Genomic DNA, 23,957 nt, shown 5'->3' on the forward strand with positions numbered 1-23,957 from the left:
TGATAAAGAGTGTCTGATGTTTGGTAGGCCCCTGTAGCATGGTACATACCATTTAGAGGAGGGTGTGTGTGTGTGTGTGTGTGTGGTGTGTGAGTGTGAAAGAGAGAAAGAATATGGGGGGGGAGCTGGTTTGGAATATTATGAAGGAATGTTATGCATTCTTCCAGTGAATTTGTAAATAGTTTCCTTTTCCTCCACAAAATTAATGCTCTTGTCAGAAATGTTCACACTAGACAGATGGTGGCAGCAGAAGATACACAATCTTTTCCCTGGGTCCAGCAAAATTAGTTTTAATTTATGTTGAAGAGAATTAAGCTAATACAATAAAAGTGAGAACAGTTTCTTTTGCATCGTTTGATAAATGCTTCCTGGATCCAGTTGTCTAGCTGTTTAGAGATCAATCATAAGCCTATAAGGATAGCCTGCATTCACTAAGGAGGGCTAACACAGTGCTGGATTTTAATCTTTAAAATGATTTTATAACAAAGAAACAAAGGAAGCTGAGCTTTCTTTTCTTCTTCCCTTTCTCATGAATAATCTGTTTTACAGATATTGAGTCTTATGCCAAAAAAAAAAAGTTTGTTTATTTTCTATCATGGAAGTGAATGTTTAATTTTGGTGCATTTTATTGTATTTTTTTTGCCTCCATCTTCTCCCCTTTAAATTGTCAATACTGGAAGTTTCTATTTCCTCTCTTTGCTTTAGCAATGATGATATTGCTTAGTTAGTCATCAACCACAGCCATGACAATAGTTTGATTCAAAGCATCTCAGCTTCAACATACAGTAACTAAGCTTAGGAGTGAAAGGCACTAACAAAGGAAGACACTAAAACCTGCCTCAGACAGTTGATAGGATTATTATTATAGAGTGCAAAAAGCTTTTGCTTTCTTTTCTGCTGCTTTGCAGACCTCATAAGGCCTCTCTCGGATTTCTGCATAGTTAATTTGTCAGTTTATAAATTACCACATTATGTTAACACTGAATGCTTCAAAACACAAATATATGCACAGAGGGCTTGAATATTTGAAGTGTTTTAGTACTATAGGGAAATAATTTTGTTGTCAAGCTGTGGCAGATATAGAAGTGCTAGGGGATACATGACCATTTCATCAGGACTGTGTCGATGATGGCCTAGGAACATCCAAGGGGGAAAATCATCTTTTATCACTATTGTGTACCGTGCAGGTCCAGATGGAGGATAAAACATGCATGAGTTGCCCGCAGCTCTGAAAATAATTATACTCATTTGCCAGAAATGTAGAAAGTGCATCCAACCAAGTTACCACCCATCATAGTGACACTCTGTTTGCATACTGATGAAGTTTAGAGCCAGAGACAATGGTGTTGGTATGAATAGCAGAGGGGGCTGGGTATCACCAGTGCTATAGGATTAATAGCGCCATCATTTTATATTATGCAGCATTTCACTTATGCTGCATATGAAAAGACCACTGCCTCTGATGCTCACCTAGCTGTTTACAAGCTTACAGTTTGGTTTAAGACTTCAAAAATTGCAAAAGATTTTTAGGTATATGAAATGAAGACAATGATAGCTACCCTATGTAAAGGGCCTTAAAAGAAATTATGTGCAATACATTATGAATTTATACACAGATATATGTGTGTGTGCATGTCCACACACCCACACCCACATTCTCTCTCTCTCTCTCTCTCTCTCTCTCTCCAGAAGACTGCATTGGAATATGAGAGGAAGATAATATGCGCATGCTAAGCTCTGGTGCCACTGCAGAGTAATTGATGAATGGGTTTTTAAAGTGTAGAATGAGAATGAATACAAGTAGGACCCAAGAGAATAATTCTTTATATTGCAATCAGCACTGCTTATATGTAGTTGGTTTAATAGTAGAAATCAGCAATAAAGAATACAGACTTTGTTATTTAATCCTTACCAAGTGAAAAAGAAAATGATTTCTAGAATGGTTCTTCTCCAATTAGATAGATTATTTTAAACATTACATTATTCTGATGTATAACTCCATTTTAAATAACCAAAAATAATACAATCATAAACTAAAAGAGCTAGATTCCTTTAAATATTTAATTCAAGTTACACACACAATATATATGCATATACACTATTTTGGTTTTTCAGATAATGCCTACATTCCTTGAAACATTCTGTGGTAGTGTCTCATTATGCTCCTGCATCTGTGCTTATTACCACATTCCTATTTAAAGTATGCATTCAAAAATAAAATTTTAAAAACTGAAGAAATGTTATTGATTTATATAGGGCTTATCACAATTCTATCTAAGCATATTAGGTACAACAACAAAATGTGCAGCAAAAGAAAAAAGTGTAAGTTAGTGGCTGAAGTATCAGTGTATAGGTAGAAGAATGAATTAGATATATTCGGATTATTTTCTAGCTAACATACTGTATATGATTTACTGAAAACTGTAAGACATCTCATAAAAGCAAGCAAATCAGTTATGTTTTATAAAAACATGGCATGGACTTACAATTTTTTTTATAACTCCAGGTAAAACTAAAATTTTATAACCATAATCACACAAGAACAAAATTATGCTTGATGCAACTCCATAGATTAGTTGAATTACACCAGGGATAACTCTGGACTGCATAGTTTCACATCACATGCATTTAAGGTCTTAAAATATCGTTGGAAGAAGCCTGGATGATGGAGTAATGAAAGTGTGCTCACTCAACACTGTAGGAGAACACTATAGGATTCATTAAGTATATCATCAGACAAAATAAATTTGTGTCTTGTGCAACCAAAAGGGAAAAAAAGGTATGGAAACTATGTAAAATGTGATCTGACCACTAATATGTCCTTTTTTTCTTCTTGGTGCCACATTTAAACATATAATGTGTTGTATGCCAGTCATGGGAAACATCTAGCATTCAGCAATGTAAATGAATCAAAGAAAATTACTTCCAGGTATGAGAATACTAAAGGCAAAGACTAAGAGAAAAACCTGTTTCCAGTCCCTAAATAAATAATCTGGTGATCAAATCATTAAGAGCCACAAAGAACATACCACTAGAATCTGAATCCTTCCCATATCAGCAGATGTCGCTTAGGGTACCAAAAAAGCTCCACCAGCCCTGTCTACCCTGGGCCACTCTTTGCATGCCCTCTATGTTGTTAAATCTCATTCATTTTCTCTCTCTCTCTCAGTAGTGTTCAAAAGAAGGATTCTTTAAGTTGGCTCCTTTTGCAAGTTTCTCCAGCTGCCCACTAGCACACCTGCCATGGCCAATGATCTGGGAAAGTAGAGCAAGCCAACAATGTCAGTTAAAGCATTTCAAACCCACGAGTGCAATGTTTTTAAATAAGAAAAACATAAAACAACAAAAACTGATATTAACTGTGTTAAAAAGAGACAAATCTACAAAAATGGCCAAACTTGATCACCACCAAATGCAGGTCAAGAATCATCTTCCAAAACTAATATGATACTAAAACCTCACATCTAAATTAAGGAAAACTGCAAATTGAGAGAAAAAATAAACCATTCCCAAATCATGGGACTGTGTACATTTCAACAGCCAGAACAACAGAGATAGCTATATGAGAATTAAATGTAATGGCAACATTGACATTACTAAATGGACTGAAGATCTGTTTGGTAAATCAGAGATTCTGAAGGCTTTAAGAGAAGATCATCCCAACACATTTGAAATTAACCTCTCTCACTCTTGGCTTGTGGAAATTAGTGGAAATTAGCTCGATTCACTGCTGATGGAGCTTGTTAATGCCTGATTGGAGGACAAGCTTCAATAACCCTTAAGCATGTAGTGTTCTGGCCCTCAATTTGAGAAATCACCAGCCAGTTGATCTTGCCAACTATTCCCCTGTCTCTAATCTACCCTGCCTCAGAAAAGCTATCAAGAAAGGCCAACTCTAGTTATCACATAATTTGTTCAGTATCATAGAGCTCTTCAAGCTAGGCTTGAGACTTGGGTATTGGATAGAAACAGTGTTGACTTTGTAGATGGATTATGTCCTCATCACTATGAACTGAGATCAGAAGTCCATCTTCTAGTCTTATATCTGTAACCCTTTCACTAGGTGCCAATGGCAACAACCAGGGCTGGGTTCAATCTATCTAGGGGTCCTTTTCTAAAATAAATAACACTATGGCTCAAGCCCCCCACCCAGAGCTGTACTTATACTTCTGGCTCTAGCAAATTAAAATATAATCTTGCTGGTCACCTTTGCAGGTGGCTCTTCCTCACCCACAGGCGCTCAGGAGTCTGTGGGAACATAGAACCACAAATACCTCTTATTTGGGGGAAAGGAAAAACAAACAAAATAAACATAACTGTATATATTTACATAAAATAAAATGATCAAACCCCAATCATGTAGCAGAAGTAGGGTCAACACCACAGCTCCAGTTGTAATTGTCCAGTTGGCTGAGGTTCAGAACGCTTAAAACAATCCCCTTCTACCTAAAACCTCACCAATAGGTTCAATTAGACTCAGTGGTGGTTGGGAGGGCAACATTCTTCTCACCTGTCTATTCCAGTCTGGCAAAGGTACATGCTACCTGGTCCAGTTCTGATCTGATCCACACAGGCTTCAACTGCTCTAGGCTGGGAATTCAGAGCAAAACAGGACCCAGGGACAGAAGCTCTGCTTTGTGGAATAGAGCTCCTAGTCGCTAGGGCAGAGCCCTCTACCCTCTTTTTATTCAGCTTGAATCCCATTCCCAAATCAGAGTCAACTATATGGAAGCTCAAGGTGACTCTCTTACTCCAGGGTAGCTCTTGCACCATTCCTATGCCCTTTCAGGATTTCAGCTACAATAGCAATCTTTTATTATTTATACAATCGGAACATAGACCAAGTCCAGCTAAGTAGTAAAACTCAGTATGTGGAACCTAGGAGGAAGCAACACTATTATTTTTATAAATAAGTCTGACCAGAATTTTTCCTCTTTTCACCCACAGACGGAACAGAGCATTCCATCCCTCTAACCCTGCTAGTTCTGGAGAGAGAGAGAGAGAGAGAGAGAGTGTGTGAGTATGTATGTGTGTATATATATATATATATATATAGCCTTCTGCTGATCAGAAAACACTAGTGATTTAGGGGCAATTTTTTTATATTTAGTCACCTAAGGATGGAGATAGCTGCCTGGTGGGATTTTCAAAAGTGCCATAGAACTCTGTGGGAGTCAGGCACCTAGATGCCTTTGAAAACCCAGCTAGATGCCTATCTGGAGCTTTAGGTGCCTAAACATGTAAAAATCTGTCTCTTACTCCCTGGCCTGGCAGGGATGGGTAGTCACATTAAGATGACATCATTTATTTCTTTTCAAGAGATTCCCAGAGGACGTTGATGTAAAGTTGCTCTATTTCACCTAGTGAACCGCCCTTATATGGAGGCCAACAATAATCTGGTCCTGTCACCCGTCTTGTTCAACATATATGTAAAATATATGCAAAATGGACCCTGACAAAAAGCAGTTGGCTCAGGGTAAAACCGAGGAGATTCTGGTTGGCAGGAACTAAAATATTGTGAGGAACTAGCAGAAACTATGGCCTAATCCTTAGTTTAAGACATTTGTCCTATTCTGAAGGTGTTCTATCTTATCTTGTTGTCTTGAACCAATTTCTGCCCCTGCCTTTTCAGATAGTGGCCAGAATGCCTTTCCCCATCTTTGTTTAGCCAAGACACCACATTCTTTGGTTTCAGATGGGAGCCCTGGCTATAGGGACCGATCTTTTTTGCCAGGCTATTGCAATGTGTTCTATCTGGGGCTGACTGTGAGAGCCACCTGGAAATTCTGACTAGGCCAGAACAGAGCAGTCTTTCTCTAGGTAGATCCAGACAATGAGAGCACCATCCTCCACATAGTTTAAGGTTTAAACACTATGGACACTATCCTGTATTTGGAGTTGAGTGAGCCCCATTTACTTTATTGCAGTTCCAAGCAAGTGCAAACATCCACCTGTGCAGCTCTGATTACAGGACCAGCAACTCAATTATTTATTTTAAATGTTCACATACATGTTCCCCCTCTCAATCCAACACCCCAAACCATTAAACAGCCGGACAGATAGGGCTACCTTAAAAAAAATGGAGACTGGAAAAGCATGTAAAAATGTGTGTGAAAAAAGTTCATCTTTTAAAAAAATGCCTGTAAATAGGGCTACTTAGTTGCCTAACTTTCCATTAAGGAATAGATTGTGGTTAAGTCTAACACAGCTCCATTCAACCTGCCTGGGTTATGCTGTAGGTGTCAGGAGGGAGCCTGGTTGCATGCCAGCAACTCCTGGGCTCCATAGGGCATGAAAGGTTCATAGCTGGAGAGTGCTGTGTACCAGTGATCCTGCACTGGTTGAATGGCTAGAAGGCCATTCCTACTGAAGCAATTAGCCTAGTTTGAGCAGGGGTCAGTATTGCTGCAAGGCTTTGTGTATCTTATCTAACATCCCTTCCCTGAATGTGATGCAAACAATATTATCTCTGCTGTAACAGATAAGTGGAAAAATCATCTTGGGAGCAAAATATCTCAGCTGAAAATGTTAACATAAAGAAATTGTTTATTAGAAGTGTCTTCAAATCATTGTAAGATAACAAAGGATCCCTTTCAAGATAATTGGGAGCCTTTGTCTACCTGTCATTTACCTCACCTCTCTTCCAGTTTCATAGTAAGACTATATAAAAATGTTGGGCTGTAGGAAAAACCTATGGTTGCACAGTTGTGGGATGGCAACGTAAGGAATACCTAGTTACTAACCAACCTTTTACAAATGTTGTATTTGTTGGAATATTGAGGGAAAATATTTAAGACTGCAAACCTGGGTGCTTTGAAGTTGCTGCGTGGTTGGAACAAAGTGAAGCATCTGGTATTTGCCTGGCAAGAAATGGAGTAATAAGGTGGTGTCCTGTGTTACTGAGGACTGGGGCCAGACTGCTGGGCTGCTTCTTAGAATTACCTCCGTTTAGGTCAGGTGTGACTACTTTATGGTACTCTGTTGGGATAAGAATCAAAAGAATATTTCTCCATTATTTGCCTCCCCCTTATCTTTATGGGTTCCAGCTGTTTAAAACCTCTTGACTTACTGCTAGCTGGAAGTGCATGCCCAGCTAATTTTAAATGTCATTAACTTTTCACTGGTTTTATATTATCATTGTCTCAGGTGGCTGAGCTAGGTGTTTGTTATAATGGTGGGGTTGTTTTTTGTTTACCTACTGTAACATAAGAGTATATTCAGACAGAATGCTTTAAGGTTGCAAATTTCTACTTTTAGCCTGGGAATTTCTTTTTATCTGTTTTCAATACATAATAGTGAGGTGGCAGGTCAATATGTGTTTGCTCTGAACTGTTTTCTGTTCAAAGTTGCTGCTGTTTCGGTCACAAATTGGGACTTTGCTAGATATTTTTCACAGAATTATAGACATTGTGTGGAAAGACCTAATAGGCCACCCAGTCCCTCTCCTAGACAATTCAAGACTAAGATTTTGTGTTTTGTTTTGCCTTCTTCCTTCTTACATGTTTTTCTAGGCATTGCTAAAGTTGTCCAGTAGAAAATGAGATTTTACTGAAGCAAGGAAAATGTTAGGCTTCTCATTCTTATTAACTTTGCTCATTGGGGAAATCATGGTGACTTTAGACATATGGGTTATTTTGGTCATTGCTTTGTTGTTAACACACACTTCTGTTCATGTATCATTATGCTTGTGTTCTCACAGGCCATTTTGTTGGGTATCGTGACCCTAGGCACCCTAAACTACAGCAACGGAATTGGTACAAAATATTCCTTGTGAGGTTTCATTTGAAAAGTAATAACACACCGGTGATAAATATTGTAACGTGCATGTGTTAACGTTTTATGGGGAGTTAAGAATTCTCTCTGTATGATGGTACTAGAACATGTTTAAGACCAGACAGCCTAGTCTAGGTAAAGGTGATAAACAGGTCTGTCCTAGAAAAGAAATGCGGGTTTACTTCAATTTACATATTAGAGTAAACAAACATTGAGCTAAACTCGACAGACAGAAAATTAATATGGTTCCTGCACCCCAGAGAGACACGAGACTGAATGCTCAGGAGGCTTCCCTGTCTTGTAAGACAAAAATATCCCTTTGGGGATGTAAGGAACATAGAGAGACTCCATCTTTATTCTTCACCTTAGGAGACAAAGAAACAAAGCAATTTAATCTCTGATGGATCCTGGCAGGCTGGCCAGTAAAAGCTGGCTAGAAGTCTTTGGGTGAAAGAAACAATCTTGAACTTAGACTGCATCTTACTAAATTACATTTTAGTCTTTCAGATGCATGTTTTCACTTTGATTTGCTTGTAACCATTTCTGCCTTTTTTCCTGTTACTCTATCATTAACCTACGTCCTTTTGTTAATAAACTTGTTTTATTTTTACTACAAACCAACTCAATTCTATGTTTGAAGGGAAGGGTGTATTTACCCCAGTTAGGTTAATAACCTGTAATGTACTGACTCTTAAAGAGCAGCAAACTTAGTATCTTCCGTAAATGAACAGTGATGGAGCTTTCAGAGTAGCAGCCATGTTAGTGTGCATGGAGCTGTGCATCACAAGAAAGAGCTTTGAGGAGCACAGGGGCTGCAGTTCACTGATGTTACTTGCTAGACAAGGTATGGGCTGGGAACCTTGAAGAATTTGCTGGTGAGGAAAAGAGACTGCGGAGATAGGGAGCTGACACACCGTCTAATCTCTAGTAAGGCTCACTTTTGCTGAGGCAGAGAGGTAACACAGTGTCTCACAACTGTAGGTATCCCCCAGTAGTGTGTTGCCATTTCTATTTGATTATTTACATTTTTTATCTAAATGTTGATTGTAATTCTCTTTCTCAAGCATTTGCTTTGCTTAGGGATACTCTATCTGCAGTTTTTAAAAAATCTGATTTTGTTCAGGATGATTTTGTCATTTCCACAATTATTGATCTGCTTGCAGTGAATGAGATTTGTCTGTAGCTGAGATCTCTGTTACCTTTGTGTAGTGTTAACACCAGGGAAATATTATGTAGCTCACTTCCCTCACCTGAGAGAGGAGTTAGCCTGATTGCTGTACACTGATGCTCTAGTTCTCTTTCCAAATGTCCTCCATCTCTTCACAAGGTGCCATTTTTCCTTATTTTAACTGGGGAGCACTTGTTTTCCAGCCCCCAATCTATAAAAAGAATGCGTGTCACCATGTGATTAGTATATTTACCGATCTCACTGCTGCCAATTGTTTTTTAATTCTAGATTATGTTAATTTATATTCTGATCATCTGGTTATTATGATTTTGTGTTAGAGTATTGACATTAGGGCAGTGGTTCTCAGACTTTTGTACTGGTGACCCCTTTCACACAGCAAGCCTCTGAGTGCGACCCCCCCCCTTATAAATTCAAAAATCATTTTTGTATATTTAACACCATTATAAATTCTGGAGGCAAAGCAGAGTTTGGGGTGGAGGATGGCAGCTTGCGACCCCCCCATGTAATAACCTAGCAAACTGCTGCAGGGGCCCGACCCCCAGTTTGAGAACCCCTGCATTAGGGAACCATTGTTTTAGGCACTGTACAAACACATAATAAGGGACAGTCCCTGCCCCAAAGAGCTTGAAATCTAAATAGACAAGACAGTCAAAGGTGGAGGTGAAAGAGGCACAGAAGTAAAGTTACTTGTTACACAGCTGGTCAGTGGCAGAGCTAAAATGAGAACCCATGTCTCCCAATGCCTAGGCACCTGTTCTTCTGGTTATACTTTTCACAGCTATTCTTTAATTAGCAGTAGCAAGTTATTGAGGTAACTTCTTAGGTTATTCAGGTAACTTATTATTATTAATAGACACTGGATCAAAGTTATCCCTGTTGTAATTCAATGGAAGTGATTGGTGATTTCTGATGAGTTTCACCAGGGTTAATTTGATTCATGAATGGCATTTTATTTGTAAAAATTCCTTGTTCCAATCATGACCTTATTTCTATTGTTAGTAGTAGTAGTACCACTATAGCATCTAGGAGCCTTAGTCATGGAACAGGACACTATTGTGCCGGACACTGTACAAACAAAAACCAGGAAGACAGTCCCTATTCCAAAAAGTGTACAATCTAAGTATAAGACAAGAAACAACAAATGGATTAAGATAGACAGATGTGGGGATACAAGGAAACAATGAGACAATATTGGTCAGCATGGTGAGCGTTGATCTCAGCACACCCAGCCCAGTTATTGACAAGTTTTTTGCAGGCATCAGAGCAAAGTAGAGGATAAAGAGATAGGTTTGCATAGGTTTATGAGGCGCTCCTCCCAAGTATGAGGGACAGCATGGGAGACAGGGCAAAAGTGCCCGTTTGAAAATATAACAAGTGGTTGATAGAGATTGGCATCATGGGCTGATCAGAGACAGAAGCTGACCTCTCAACAATGAATGATAGATATAGGAAGGGTGGAGATAGGCTACAAAGGGCCTTGAAAGTGAAAACAAATAGCTTTAAGTTTGATGTGATAGAGGAGGGGGAGTCAGAGGAGAGATGCAAGGCGTTCTTGTAAGGTATCACCTTCTACTGTATGAGAGTTCCTAGAGAAATTTAGGAGGCATTTCTGTTTACTAGAGAATGATGCATTTAGTCAGGGATTTTCAAAGGAGCCTAAGGGAGTTTGAATTACAATGGGACTCGGGTGCCTAATTCCCTCTGAAAATCTTTGCCTTGTAGAAAATTTGCCAGTATGGCATCAAAGGCAAAAAAACTCTCTTGAGAAGAGAGATTGAAAAGACTGGGATTGTTTACATAGAAAGAAGACAAATAAGAGGGAACATGATAACAGTATGTAAAACAGTGAATGACACAGAAAAGGTAGATTGGAAGCTTCTTTTCTCTGTTTCCTAGCACAAGAACGAGGAAGACATTCAACTAAATTAAAAGATGAGAAATTCAAACCAATGAAATACCTTTTCATGTGTGTGATCAAACTGTGGTACTCATTACCACAGAAGTCATTAAGGCCAAGAGCTTAACAAGATTTCAAAATGGATTGGATATTCATATGAATATCAAAAATATCCAGTGTTACCATAATTAATAACAAAAATATTGGAAGGAATATTTAATTGCATGCGTCAGGGTTCAAGCCAATTGGAGATCATGATGAGACCTCTGGGGGAAGCTGAGGGGGGAAGATTGTCCCACATCCACCTACTACCAGATTCTTAGACCTTCTTCTGAAGCATCTGGTACTAGCCACTCTCAGAGACGGAACACTAGACTAGACAGATCACAGGTCAGATCCAGCATGCCAGTTCATATGTTTCTATGGTTACTAGAGATGCTTGGCTCTATTCTAAGCTCTAGGCTTTACTTGATTTTTACTTCATTGACTTCTTGTGGTTTACTGATGATTTTTCCCTGAAGAATCTACATTTTTTTCTCTCCAATACAATTGATAGAACCCATGATTTCCTTGATTTATCCTGTGGCTATTCTTAGGATGAGATTCTGGCTCTTTTCTTATTTGGTTTCTGTGAAGTATCTTTTTCTAACTATAGTGCGATACCAGTCTATCTGATCCCATTCTGCCATAACTCTTTCCTTTTATTCGTGATCCAGGACAAGAAACCTAGAACCAATAACATAAATAAGTTTAGCTCTAGATATCATCAAATGTATTTGGAGTGGGAGTCAGGTAAGCCTTCTCACAGCTGGACTATGCTGTAGGTAGTGAAGAATTTCCACTGTGCAGCTCATATGCAGAGAATCATAAATAACTGGAGATCAACAAGGAGATTGATGCCCTTCAATTGTCATTTTAGATTTATGTCTATTAATCGTGCAGAGCAATTAATCCAATTTTAGAGGAAGAAATCTGACATAGCATATGTATTTACATATACAGAGATACGGTATATGGAGTTGGATTAATATAATCCTTTCCCCTCTTCAGTATATATAGATATATACTTCCTCCATTCATTTGTGAAGAGGTCTTTGAAATGTAATCATTGAAGCTAATTTTAAGGATCTAACACTACTTCATTTAATGCTATAAAATTAATGGTCCTTCATTTTTACATCCAAAGCAAATGATCATGTCATCTCCAACTGTATGCAGCTCTTCTTCTCATATGCTGAATATGATTAGTTTTCCTAAAGCAGAATTAAAGCATGTGATCTTCTGGAGTAAGGCAAAAGCAATATCCCTTTGTGCACTTTCGAAGGTTTTGTTATGATGAAGCATTTTTAACACACAGGATTTCAAAAATTTACAGTGAAAAAAAAGTTAGACAAGTGAGCTTTAGCAGCTGTGGCCTTAGGAAAGTGCAGACAGAAACAGTACTGGCAGCTCAAATATCTTCATGTGAGATTTGCCAGGCATTACAATAAACACTTGCAAGAAAAGAAAGATAGCTACTTCTAAAATAATATGCCATCCTTTTCCGGCTGAAGCCAATTGCAAACCTCCTACTGACTTCAACAGTAAATGGATAAAGCTCATAATACTCCTTTTCTAAAACAGTGTTGAATATTTGCTCAGAGACCAGACACAGAGGATCTAGTTTTCAAAAAGTTGGGCATAGAAGATCAAGCACAAAAGTGTACACACTTAATTCGTGTGTGGAAAAAAATGGGGAATGACTACCTCGGAAAGAACAGTGTGGAAAGGGATCTGGGGGTCATAGTGGATCACAAGCTAAATATAAGTCAACAGTGTAACATTGTTGCAAAAAAAGCAAACATTCTGGGATATATTAGCAGGAGTGTTGTAAACAAGACATGAGAATTAATTCTTCCACTCTGCTCCATGCTGATTAGGCCTCAACTGGAGTATTGTGTCCAGTTCTGGAAAGAGGTGGACAAATGGGAAACAGTCCAGAGAAGAGCAACAAAAATGATTAAAGGTCTAGAAAACATGACTTCTGAAGGAATACTGAAAAAAATGTTTGTTTGTTTTTTACTCTGGAGAAGAGAAGACTGGGGGGAACACAATAACAGGTCTCAAGTACATAAAAGGTTGTTACAAGGAGGAGGGAGAAAAATTATTCTCTTTAACCTCTGAGGATATGACAAAAGCAATGGCCTTAAATTGCAGCCAGGGTGGTTTAGGTTGAACATTAGAAAAAACTTTCTAACTGGTTAAGCACTGGAATAAATTGCCTAGGGAGGTTGTGGACTCTCCATCATTGGAGATTTTTAAAAGCAGCTTAAACAAACACCTGTCAGGGATGGTCTAGATAATACTTAGTCCTGCCATGAGTGGAGGGGACTGAACTAAATGACCTCTTGAGATCCCTTCCAGTCCTACGATTCTATGAAACTATCTTAATTTTCATGCAAATTGACTGTGCATATGGGTGGCAAGGTAGGCCCCTTACCAACCATTTGAGAATGAAAATGAGGTAACTGCAAATATAAACTAGACATGCAGTTGCAGGCCCTTTTCTGAATGCATCTCTACGTGCCTGATGTTTTGAAAATTTGGCCCAAGAGATTTTCTCAGATATAAGTTCTGCACACAAACATCCCAGAGCCACAATTAGAAAAAATGTATGAGATTTTAAGACAGATCCTATATAGGAGTGAATTCAGGATCATTGTCTAAAACTTGTAGATAGTATCAATGATGTTCCAAAGGGATTTATATATAAGGATTACGGAGTGAGTTCTACATTTGATGCAATTGAAAAGTCATACAACTTGATTATCTTCTTATGAAATACCCTATCATGGAACTTTCCTTATATAACGGACATGATGACCTGGAAAAGTGTGTGTATGACAAGATGCAGAGCCCTTATCTGAATACAACCGAACAGGAAGTTAATACCTTGCTGTGATCTCCCTCAGCGGTGCAGAATGAAGGCCCAGTCAGGTGCTTGGAGGATAGCCAGGAAACTCTATAGGAACAGCATCCTGGTAATCAGAGAACAGGAGGCTCTGAGAAAATAGAGCTCTACACCCAGTTGCTGGGGACCTGAGGTGGGTATTTTCTGTAAATTCCTTTGATTACAACCTCTGAGCCCTAAGTTTAAAAGCAGAGCCTCAAGGAGAAAATCTTCCTTGCTAAAAAGCTTTGTTTCTTGCTGGAGGAGGTGGTCCACTTCTTCCTCCACCCCATCCCCATCCCTGGCATCTCATGTGTTTCAGTTACAAGGGGAAACAGTCGTAGGAAACTGTAGAGGAAATAGCCCGAGGCATGGTTGTAGCTAACATAGTTTAATATTGATTGTCAATAGGGACTTCATTTATTTAAGGAAATCACTATGCTAACCAAAACAGAACAGTAATGCTAACCAAAACACATTGTTTGTGACCAAGCTATGTGTGGATGTTGAAAGACTTGTGTTTGGCTGACACTCATTGAAAATGATAACACGCCCTAGTGTGATGTGAGTGTGAAGACCCATGGTTGCTGCTTATAAGCAATCATAAGACAAACAGAGACACAACAAGTTTCTACAAGAAGAGTGTTTTAGATAAACAATGGTAACCATGAAGTTAGTCCTTTCCATATTTAAGCACAACAAGAGAAGGAAACTTGAGAAAGTCCATGTAAAGCACAATAAAATTAGAAAAACAACAAATGCTTCTCAACAGGCCCTTGGAATTCTCATCCAGATATTCAGCTCCTTTATTGAAACAGAGCAGCATAACCAGGAAACTGGATGGCTCAGGCTTTTCACTGGTGATGGATCAATGAGTCATATCCATACTGTTTGCTACACTATGCACAGGGAGCTGATTTTCTTAATTCAGTCCCTAGCACATAAGTATCTGCATCACAAACATCTTAAAGTCGCAGTCGGTGCTAATTCTACACTTGTGGCAATCTAAACAGGAAGGTGTGCACCGGGGTGGCTCTAGCTTTTTTGCCACCCCAAGCACGGCAGGCAGGCTGCCTTCGGCGGCATGCCTGAGGGAGGTCCCCGGTCCTGCAGCTTCAGCAGCATGCCTGCGGGAGGTCCGCCAGTCCCACGGCTTCGGCGTACCCACCGCCGAATTGCCACCGAAGCCGCGGGATCGGCGGACCTCCCACAGGCAAGCCACCAAAGGTTGCCTGACTGCTGCCCCCGCAGGGACTGGCAGGGTGCCCACCGCAGCTTGCCACCCACGGCTTGCCGCCCCAGGCACGCGCTTGGAGCGCTGGTGCCTGGAGCCGCCGCTGGTGTGCACTGAAAATTCATGCTGGGAATTAAAGTACCCTCCCAGCTCTAGAAATAGGTCTTCCTACTGATGAGATTTTAGTCTCCAGGGCTACCATTCCGGCACATTTCACAAGCAATATAGTTCACTTTAATTTTTTTCTTTAACTTCATTCCAAGTTTTTAATTCCGGAATGTCTTACTCAGAGCAATAAGACAAGAGAACATCCAAACGTTTCAATTTGAATCTGATCATTTCAGTGACCACGTCTTGAAATCTGTTCCTGCTTTTTCTAATAAAGGGAAACTTCTGCCATTTACAAATATGTAGGTGTTCACGCTCCACTCCAGAAAAAGCCATATTGGGTCCATAACTCAGACTGGAGGCCTGTTTCCCAGAACAGATTATATTGATTTTGGCAAGTCCAGTTTCTTTTAAACATTTTAACAAAGTATATTGTTTAATCCATGTATATACAGAATCCACTAAAGACCACCTACTGATAGGCGAACTACTGTTTTAAGCACCCACTGTAAGCTATTTGTATGTCATCCCCAGTAACATTTTGTCTGACATTTAGTTAAAAGAATTCTCCTGATAGCAGACTGATTTTCCTGGTTCTTTGAGTGGCCAGGGGTGCTGGAACCATTTGTATAGTGGGGGTGCTGAGAGCCATTGAACCAAACTGCAAATCCTGCATATAATGGAAACCATTTCAAGCCAGGGGGTGCTGCAGCACCCCTAGTTCCAGGACTTATGGGAGTGGCTGCTTAAGACTTTCACCTATTAGCATGGGCGCCAGGTTTGTATAATTTTTGGTGGTGCCCAGAACGGGCCCAAGCAGAGCTGTCTTGTCCATAGGACAGACTGGGGCAACTGCCCGCGCCCCGTGCTTTGGGGGGGCCCCCACTTTTCAGGCGGATGTGGGGTCCAGGGTGGCCTGGAGAGCTAGCAGGGGGCCTGGCACCGGCAGCAGCGAGTGACCTGGCCCCAGCCCCTCCCACCCCCGCAACTCCCAAGGTCGCTCAGGGGAGGGAGTGGAAGCCGGAAAGAGGCAGGGCGGGGGCTTGGAAGAAAGGGTGGAGCAGTGGTGGGAAGAGGCGGGGTGGGGGCTTGGGGGAAGGGGTGGAGTGGGGATGGGGGCGGAGCAGGGGCAGGAAGAAGAGAAGCAGGGTGGGGCGGGCTGGGGCCGGGTCACTCGCTGCTGCTGGCGCCAGGCCCCCCGCTAAGCCCCCGGTCACGTTGGACCCCGTGTCTCCCTGAAGCACGGGGCCCCCAAAGCACAGAGCCTGGGCTTGTTGCCCCAGTCTGTCCTATAGACAGGAATGGCTCTGAAAATATAAGCCCGAACATTGGTGGAGCCAGGCCCATGTTCCTGAATATTGGTGGAGCATGGGCACCACAAGCCCATATAATTCGCCGCCTATGCCTAGTAGCTTTTGTACTTTAACACTTCACCCATTTTTCTTGAACCCTTCCAAGCTGTGAACCGTAAGGATCTCATTTTGCCAGGACAAAATGGATCATAATGAGATTCCAGTGACTGGAACTGCCTAATCCTGGATTTCTTCACAACGTTCAGTAGATAGTTCATATTTGTCCTTTGATGGCACTTGCAGTTATATTGTCCAGCTTCAAAGTCATATTTTCCACTCTGCTTCATAGGGTTCATCTTTCCAACAAATCCTTTGACTATTTTCTTAATTGTCTTCATTGAGTCTCTCACAAGTTGCTTAATCTTTCGTGCATAAGGTTCAGACTCCTAGAAATGACAATTTCAGTCTAACCAAACTCTGCAGTATGGGCAAATGGCAAAGTCCTTTTTTCATCCTCTCCTGTCTGCTTCTTATCCAGTTTTTGGAATTAAATATTTGTTTCTGAACTTTTTGCAATTTAGTAATAATTATTAGGATTCTATATTCAAGTAACAGGTGTTTCATACAGAAAATACTTGAACTGGAGCAAAACTCAGCAGTTTCACATCTCAGTAGTTTGTGCTAGAGAGGAGTTTGAACAAAAACACTAGATCTGAACACCCCCTGCAAATTAAGAGGAAGTTCAGAACCCGACCCAAACTTTGCAGCTGTCCCTTATTGTTGTAACGTGCCAAACCTCTGGATCTCAACTCCCTTGAACATTTGGGAAGTCTGGATTCAGATCTATCCTTAAGATTTTTTGTAGCGCCCATCGCCATAGAATAAATATTGCACTGGAGGTACATCTCTAGTTAATGCCAACATTATTTGCTTTTTCAGTCTCCTCACTTTTGTACCTGTGGCTCTGAGCTTCAGATTTGAAAGAACAGAAAAACTGAAAACAAAGCCAAGACAAAAACACCAAAGTTCACCTGATTTCATAGGAAACACGTGAAACTCTGCACTTTGCCTCATTTCACTGTGAAACCAAAGATCAGGTCAGACTCACTTGAAAGCTTTGCAGTCCTTCAGTGAATCAGTCAACAAACCTGCTTTGCCTTTCAAGTTTGTATCAAAACCTTAAGTCATGAGAGTTGTGAGGAAAGGGGGGATTCGTTATGTACATACAGCAACCCTCTGTTACTGCTTGATGAAAGCCAATGGGATTCTTGATGCTGACCAAAGAGAGTGCTGCCCCTAGACATAAATACAGGTCACACACAAAATGTACTAGGTGATCCTGGGAATGCCTTTATTGCGCCTTTGTAAACCAGATTAACAACTAAAAGCTTCACACACACACACACACACACACACACACACAAAAACCACAGGAGGCACTTGGAGGAGGAGAAGGGGGTTATTTCAGCATTGCTCCTTCTGGTTCTGACTAAAGCCACAAATTGTTTATACCAAAGTGCTAGGATTCTGGTCCCAGATGACCTTATTCGTATTTCTACCCCTATTTGACTAGACACTATTCACAGTCATATGTAAGGAAGACAGAGATTTTGAATCCTCTGTGACTGTCTCAGTCTTCTCGCAGTCTGTCTACCACTTGATTATTGTTACATTCTTTGCCAGACACAAATAGGGAGTCCCATGGGCTAAAAAACATTTCAGCCATAATGCCAGTAAGGTGTTATACCAGGTAAATCACCATATAGCAGCCTGAAAAAGGAAAGGTAGTACAAAGTCTGACTAGTATTGGCACTTTCCTGTTGCTTTTTCTCATTTTCCAGTAAGATTCTCAAATCTGGCTCATAGGCGGACATCTTTATAACCATATTTGTTAGGCAACATAGTAAAAGACCTATGATTATTTTTCATAGTACATATGATTTTGTGTTTATATCATTTCCTAATAATTCCACCGAAACCAGCTATGACAAAGAGGGAAAATTCCACTCTGTGAAATGTGCCTGATAAAAGCGGTTCCTAGCAATAATATAGGAGTAATGCTGGCTCAGATTCTGGCTGCTTGACACCACACTGCAGGCATAGCAGGACCCTGGGACGATCACCCAATGTAGGGGGAACCTCCAGGGTCATAGAGCAGATGTGGCTCCTCTTGCCCCACTCTCTGCCTCTCTGTTGCCATGTAGGGGGCAAGATTGTTGCAACAGAGATGGGGCTGGGGCTGCTTTATGACGGGCTCATCCCCAGCTGTTGTATCAGCCTATTGTATAATAGGCAAGCAAGATGCATGTTCCCCACCCCAAATGGTTCCCCAGTTCATGAGATGGTAGGGTTGAAACAGTTGAGGTGGTAGGAAAACCTGTGCTGGTAGAAAAACTGTCCGAAGGCTAGGAGATTTTTGGCCAGTTCATATAAGAATCAAAAAGTTTGGATCCTTGCCTGAAGCGTATCAAAGCCATTCACACTTTCAGGGGTTTACCTATGCAATCTCCAGTCTTCCCTCAGTGCCCTTTGCTTTGTCTATGGGAAAATTCCAGTGATTTTTAATAACAGATTAAATAGCTAAATAAATATTTGTTACATCAGAATAAATCAAAACAGGAATCTTCAACAAGGCTATTTTAAAAATAACTCACTGCTTTGCTGGCCTCCATTAAGAACTTGATCCTGTTTCTAAGTGGGAATTTTTGTCATTTATTTTAATGGGAACTGGTTTGGAATCTAAGATCTAATTGCAGCCCCCTTTTCTATAGCTGCTTGGTGGGCCTCTTGTCAGTGTAGGAGTGGCTGCCTTCAGAAGGGCTGCACAACCACTGCACAGTGCCCTGTTCCATGTATGGCAAGGCAAAGGATGAGACAGGGCAAGGAAAGGCTAGAAAGAAGTAAGGGCAAGAAGATCCACTCTTACATGGAACTTTTTGGGGGGGAACCCATCTGTATACCTCCCAATAGCCTCTAACAAAAAAAGTGTTTTCATAAATCCGCATGTATTTACATAAATACCACCATAAACCATCAGAAGCAAATGTCTTCCCATTTTAAAGTTGTGCTGTAACAAGACCTCATAAAAGGTAGCTAAATGCATGCATCTATGGGGAGTTTAGAGTATTTCTTAGGTGCCATATATATAAAACCAATAAAAGAATAATGACTAAACTAATTTCCATGACATGTATACACATTTCTAGTCTTTTTTTGGTAGTAACAATTATTCAGAGAATGGTGGAGCATGTCTATTATTGCTAACCCTAAATTACCACTAATTAATCCCCTAAATGTCAAAAGGAAATCCAAAAGTCACACTAATTTCAATAGTTCTGTGCTGGGGGTTCTATAAAGAGCTGGTGATAATGAACACTGAAAGGTCAGGCATTCAAAACATGCAGTCCCATTGCTTGTCTGCAAAAGCTACAAGACTGAGACAGCTTCAGCTCACTGGCTACTCCCATATACTCTGCACCCAGCACAGCCACTCAGACCAGGTGTTGGTCCAAAGATTTTCCGTAAGGGCTTTATCCTGCAAGGTACTGAATATCCTGACCTGATCCAGCAAAGCTCTTACACTGAAGTAAAGAGGACTACTTACATGCTTAACATTAAGAATATGTTTAAGTGCTTTGCTGGAATGGACCAGAGTGCTCAACACCTTGCAAGATCAAGCCCTAAATTACTATGGCTGCTATTTCTCTCCGTTGTTGCTATTATTTTAATTATACTTCCTTCCTACAAGAGATTGGCCCAAGCCCTTGAATTTTGGAGTAGTTTATATCCTGAGCCAGACATCATGGCTTATCCCTCTCTAACAATCTGAGATAGGTGCCTACATTCAAATTCCCCCAAACTTTTGAAAAGTAAGGATCTGTATCTTGATGCAAACTTTGCATCCCCATTTCTCAGCATGATTCTAAGTTGACAATGCAAAGTAGGACCAATAAGAAATCCTGGAATGGGTGCTCAAGTGGGTTTACTACAGATAGATTCTGAAAAGTTCTAAAGTTCTTATAAGGATAAATTCAATCATTTAAACATTGTTGTTAAATTCACAACTATGTTAACCATTTTATTTAAAGCTATTGATCTTACCTCATAACAACCTTGAAACTTTTGGCTGTCTAGTGGCAAATCCAGTTTTTTGAGCCCTATTTTGCTCAAGAAATTGTCAAAATGGTTGCTTCTTGTTTATTTGAGAATTTTTCCTTTTTTATTATACATTAACCATAACTTATTCAGTGATTTACTCTTCTGTCTATGTAGAAGATTTGAGTGTCTGTTATGTTATGCTGGGATTTTCTTTAATGCATGGCATTGTGCCACTGAGCAGCATTTAGCTCTTTGCTCTGAGCATGTTTCAGTCAGGAGGAATGGGGAGCAGATAAAGGATAAAGTCATGTAAAAAGAGAAAGCAAAAGCATGAAAATAGGCCTACAACTTTTAGATTAGTGAATTTTATTTATTCATTCCATTAAATGTTCTAGTATTTCCTTGGCTGGCATCCCATAACTCTGTATGTTTGGAGGACAAGGGATTGCAGATTGTTGTTGCTGGATTTGAGTCTTATTACTTCATGCTGTTACCCAAAATTGTGGATGACTGCCAATTTCTTCATATATTTTTGTTTTGGGTTGGTGAGTGGTTGGGGGTTCTTTTAAGGAGGTTCTTTTTTAAGATCTGTTTCACAATTTTGATTGTTTATGGCTTTAAATGTGTGGCCACCTACGCAGTAGGCATAAGGAATATAGTTAAATAATTTGATCTATACTTATCTAAGTGGTGTTATGTACATTTATTTTTAACTGTTGCTTCTGATCCTGAATAGTCCCTTAACTATTCAAAGGCAATATTTTTCAAATGAAACTATCCTGCTAGTCAGCCTTACAAAGCCAAAGCCAGAGTGGCATGATTCTGTGTATGTGTGTGTGCAGTGTGTCTCACTGTACTTGTGCATAGCGAGAGACAGTAGAATTCTTGCACATTCCAGCTCACAAGAAGAGAAACTGTATAAAGCAGAGGAGTGCCGAGGAAGCCCATATTTACAAATACAGCTTGCCCATCTAATTTAAAACTAATCAGCCTTTATAGTGTTCCTTTAAAAGCAGCTTTTGTCTTAAATTAGTTCCATGGAAAAAGATCATCTCTACAGCTTTATAGGTTTTATTTTTTGTCCATAAGGCTAATTTATCACTTGTAGATACTGTACATGATCATATACAGTAAAGCTTCAGTTACATACACCTCGGGAATGGAGGTTGTTTGTAACTCTGAAATGTTCGTATCTTTGAACAAAACGTTATGGTGGTTCTTTCAAAAGTTTACAACTGAACATTGACTTAATAGAGCTTTGAAACTTTACTATGCAAAAGAAAAATGGTGCTCTCTCTCTCTCTTTTTTTTTAGTAGTTTATGTTTAACACAGTACTGTACTGGTTTGGTTTGGTTTTTTGGCTCTGCTGCTGCCTGATTGCGTACTTCTGGTTCCAAATGAGGTGTGTGATTGACTGGTCAGTTCGTAACTCTAAGTTTCTACTGTAAATAAGAAACAATGATGGAGCAATGCTAAGAGAAAAGGACCAGAAAAGCACATTAGGAGCATTTCTGTGATTTCATGTATGAAACATTACAGAGAAAAGAGGGAATAACAGGTATATGTGCACAGAAGTGATTTCAGCATATATGTCAAGATTGTGATCTCAGTTATATTGGTGGAAAACCCGAATAACCCCACTGACATCAGGTTATTTGTGTTTTCCATTAGTTTTATACAGAGCAGAATCTGGTCCACATTGTGCTACACCAGGGGTGGGCAAACTATGGCCCGGGGGGCCAGATCCAGCCTGCCAGCCATTTTAAGCTGCCCCTCAAACTCCCGGTGGGGAGCAAGGTCTAGGGCTTCCCCCACTCTGGCACTCCAGGCAGGGAGCAGGGTTGGGGGCCACTCCACATGATTCCTGGAAGCAGCGGTATGGCCCCCCTCCAGCTCCTACATGCTCCAATGGCCCCTTTCCAATGGCCTCCTCCGGCGCTCCAATGGGAGCTGCAGGGGCGGTGCCAGTGGATGGGGCAGTGGCAGAGCCATCTGGCCACGCCTCTGCATAGGAACTGGAGAAGGGACATGCCACTGCTTCTGGGAGCCGCTTGAGATAAGCGCCGCCCGGAGATTGCACCCCTGAACCTCTCCCCATGCACCAACCCCCTGCCCCAGTCCTGATCCCCTTCCTGCCCTCCGAACCCTTCGATCCCAGCCCGGAGCACCCTCCTGCACCCCAAAATCCTCATCCCCAGCCCCACCCCAGAGCCAGCACCCCCAGTCAGAGTCTGCACCCCTTCCTGCACCCCAACTCCTGCCCCAGCCCGGAGCCCCCTCCCGCACCCTGAACTCCTCATTTCTGGCCCCATCCTGGAGCCTACACCCCCAACCAGAGACCTCACCCCCTCTCACGCCCCAACCCCAATTTTGTGAGCATTCATGGCCCGCTATACAATTTCTATACCCAGCTGTGGCCCTCGGGCCAAAAAGTTTGCCCACCCCTGTGCTACATAATTGATCATGGAATTCCTTGCTCATCCTACCTTAGGTAAGCCATGTTCCTGAACACTGAATATTTATAGCTGCATAGCCCAATGTACTATTGTGTGCATGTGTATCACGCCACTCTGACAGGCAGGTGGCCATGTTTTTCAGTTCCCCCTTTTTTCTCGAATTACTGGACTGTCTCCTTTACCTTGGGAGGCAGAAACCTATGTTTTTGGAATGAAAGAACATGTGTTCTTTTCTTGGTGCTGCAGGTGCTGTATGTTGTTAGCTGACAACCATGGTATGCATGTGATCACAATGGCCATCCCCCAAGATCTGGTCCTATATAGGCTGTTGGTTTTTTTCAAATGAACTGCATGAATTGACAGCAGAGGATGATCACTTCCGCTATGGTACAATATCTAATGGTCCTTCATTGCCACTCCCTTTTATCTGCTATAACCTTTTCTCTTCTTTTCTGTCAATGTAACTCACCTTTTGACATTTGCTTATTTAGCCAGGATGGCAGAGGGTCAGTGAGCTGTTACCCCTTTGCTTTCTTTTTGAACCAGTCTTAAGAATATGGTGTTTAAAAATTGACTTGCATCTGAAGAAGTGAGGTTCTTACCCACGAAAGCTTATGCTCCCAATACTTCTGTTAGTCTTAAAGGTGCCACAGGACCCTCTGTTGCTTTTTACAGATTCAGACTAACACGACTACCCCTCTGGTGTTTAAAATGGCACTCAAACCTCCAGATTTGATTCCACTGGGAAATTCTGACACCACAAAGCTGGCATGAGTTTAGAATTTCTCTTTTCCCTGCTTCTGACTCCATGATTATACCAGTTATGACTGATTTATTGCAGTAATAAGCGACAAACTTTGGCAAGTGCAGATTATAAGTAATTGTTCAGCACATTAATGGCCAGAATCACTATATAAAACAGTAAATATAGAATAGTTTAAAAAAGAATTGAATGAGTCATACACTATCTTTTATCTGAA

At 40.7% G+C, this 23,957-nt stretch overlaps 1 long non-coding RNA gene across 1 annotated transcript in view; it reads right to left on the reverse strand.

Annotated features, from left to right (window-relative positions):
* Window positions 1-2,043: 2,043 nt before the first annotated feature.
* LOC135972450 (uncharacterized) overlaps window positions 2,044-23,957 on the reverse strand; it is a 45,029-nt gene continuing 23,115 nt past the window's right edge. The window contains exon 2 of the long non-coding RNA XR_010588914.1: window positions 2,044-3,255. This is a non-coding gene — a long non-coding RNA (uncharacterized LOC135972450). The remainder of the gene's footprint in view (window positions 3,256-23,957) is intronic.

The sequence above is a fragment of the Chrysemys picta genome, chromosome 6, assembly GCF_011386835.1.
Source record: "Chrysemys picta bellii isolate R12L10 chromosome 6, ASM1138683v2, whole genome shotgun sequence".
Lineage (NCBI taxonomy): Eukaryota > Metazoa > Chordata > Testudines > Emydidae > Chrysemys > Chrysemys picta.